The following is a 2,719-nucleotide window of genomic DNA, read 5'->3' as shown; positions in this document are numbered from 1 at the left end:
TCCCTGTCAATGTACTGCTGCCATCATTTGTGTTAGTCTGGGTACTTTAAAGAAACAAATCCACAGAAATTCATGTGTAAGAGAGTTTTATATAAAGATTAAGAGTGCATTAAGAAAACATCCCAATCTAGTGCTGCCCAAACCCACAAATCCAACATTAACCCGTATGTCCAACACCAATCCACAAAGTCCTCCTAAATCTCACAAAACAGATGCAATGACGCTGACTGCAGGAGGAAAGCCAAATCAGTGAACATGTAAGCATCTCAGTGCTGGCAGGGATCGCCACACAGCTGCTCCAGCACCTAGGGCTGCATCAGGGTAGGTCCATGCGGCTTCTCCTTGGGGATGTCTTGCAGGAAGTGAGACTTGCCGGCTGAAGCCGGGAACTGGCTAAGGCGGCTGCACCCTGGTCCAACCATCAGAAAACAAGAGACCCGAGAACTTGAAAGGCAATGTTCACCGAGCCATTTATCCCTATGCCCTTCAATTAACCCCACATGTGTTTATCGGCCAGGTTGGCACAATAAACTAACTACCTCACCATTGTTGAATGATCTTCAGTAGAAGTTGACTTGCAAGGGAGGAAGAGGCCATGGAAATTGAGAATTCTCCTGCTCCCATCGTAACTGCCAGCCAAGACCCACTGCACAATGGTCTTCTAAGAACAGCTCCCATCACTCTTGCTCTTGAGGCTCTGTTCACATCTATGTCAGGGCTGCTGGGACTGAACCAAATACAGCAGGGCTTCTAAAATGAAACCTTTCTGTTGACATTCATCACATCCAGGGTGAATGTGGAGTAGTTTAACAAGATAGCTTCCAGCAAACATAGGCTCATGTACTCACGACTCCTCCTCAGCCTGCTTCCAGATGGCAAACATTTCTGGAAAAGAAGGTATTGATTATTCGTTTCTTTCTCATCTCCTCCTCCTCCTCCTCTTTCTTCTTTTCCATTGTGGCTGGGCCATATATGCCCCCAGTCATCTTTGAACCTGCCATCTACTGTATCCTTTTTCCATCCTCTTCATTAGCTGCTATTGATTTTTTTTCTTCTCTCATTAAGGTTTTCTTTGAGTTTTTCTTAAGACAGAAAGATGCACCTAGTCTATCTTTTTCTTTGTAGAGAAGGCTCACAGTTATTTCCTCTTAATGGTAGACCCAGGCCCCTAGTTTGGGGATAGTGTTCTAGTTAAAAGGACTGTTGAACCCTGGCTATGGGCAAAGAGACACCTGATTGGTGGTGGTGCTCTTATATCAGTCAGGGACAGAGCCAACTTGAAGTCCTTTGTTCTTCCTAGCCTGATGCCTGGATTGTGGCCAGAGCTGTTTCATGCCTAAGGCACATTTTAAAAAGTAAAGAAAAAAAGGACTGTTGGTGAGGCAGTGGGTTAAGCACTTGGTTGCTAACCGCAAGATTGGCAGTTCAATCCCACAAGGGGAGAAAAATGAGTCGTTCTTTCATAAAGATTTAGTGTCTTGGAAATCCTAAGTAGAGCCCTACCCTGCCCTAAAATGTCACTAAGTATCCAAATAAACCCCATGGTTCTTTTTTTGTTTTTGTTTGGTTCGAATTAAGAAACTAATTGCAAACAATATACTTATCAATTTCCACTTTCATGACTGGTGTAATAATAAGGACTGCATTTATCCTCTTGTCTTAACAATTAAACAATGAAAGGAATATGGAAACTAACAGTTTTCAGTCAGAGGACTAATAGCCAAGAAAGCAAAGATGAATAAAAATAAGTCAGTCCATGTTATCCTTAGTCACCTTAAAAGTACATTTCTAAACTTCAATGAAAGAAAGAGGCCCTCAAAATAGGGTCCCAAAATCTCATTAGTTGATGCAACATTAAGAATTAGGGGAGGGTTAAGGCAAACAGAATGATCAGGGTAGGCTATCAAAGACTGAAGCTATGCACAGAGACACACAGAGGCAGCGAGGCAGAGAAAGAATGCACCAGAAATCTGCAAAAGGGTCCTATCTTATCTTCCTCTGAATACTAAGCACATGCGTGTGAGAAAACCAGCCAAGCCAAGGAAAGCCTAACCGAATGACTCTTGTAGGAAAATTATTGCGCATCACAACAGAGCTTGAGGCAGTTCCTGTCCTTACTAGGCAGAGATGAAAATCTTTACCCAGAGCTGTGGTTTGTAAAACACATAAATAACACACACAGCATTATATTTTTCACGGATATAACTGCTGGCCATTGGTGTCCATGAACTGAGGTGGAGGCAGGCTACACCATCTACAATGTGTGTTTTCCACAGTTGTCCTGTGCTTTGACATTCCTCCACCAGAGGAGAGAAGAAAGATTGGAGACAGCATACTTGTTTTTCAATAATCCTGTCCTAAAAGTTATGCAAAATACCTAAGCCCTCATTGTTTGAAAGATGTCATCACATTACCCTATGTAGATGACAAGAGGACTTGAAATGCAGTGCCTGGCTGGACAGCCAAGTTCTCAACCCCAACTCCTGTAGTAAAAATAATTTAACATTACCTAAAGTAATGCGACCTTTGTTTCCTGACAGATAACTCTAACCCCACAGAATTCATGAATAATTGAGGTGCTTTTTTTCCCTATTCACCGTCCTCCCCCCTCCCCCATTTTAATGGGGGCTCTTACAGCTCTTATCACAATTCATACATGCATCCATTATGTCAAGCACATTTGTACATATGTTGCCATCATTTTCAAAACATTTTCTTT

The 2,719-nt window shown here is 42.4% G+C and overlaps 1 non-coding gene across 1 annotated transcript; it reads left to right on the top strand.

The window, feature by feature from the left end:
• The first annotated feature begins 1,205 nt into the window (after positions 1–1,205).
• Positions 1,206–1,349, top strand: LOC115871391. Its single transcript, XR_004047267.1, has one exon. It is a non-coding gene; the product is annotated as a small nucleolar RNA SNORA48 (small nucleolar RNA).
• The last annotated feature ends 1,370 nt before the right edge of the window (positions 1,350–2,719 follow it).

This window comes from Echinops telfairi, unplaced genomic scaffold, assembly GCF_000313985.2.
Source record: "Echinops telfairi isolate 266 unplaced genomic scaffold, ASM31398v2 ScPeMD7_5592;HRSCAF=6446, whole genome shotgun sequence".
Classification (NCBI taxonomy): Eukaryota; Metazoa; Chordata; class Mammalia; order Afrosoricida; family Tenrecidae; genus Echinops; species Echinops telfairi.
Note: the sequence above shows the minus strand (reverse complement) of the source record. Positions and strands in the feature narration are given on the sequence as shown.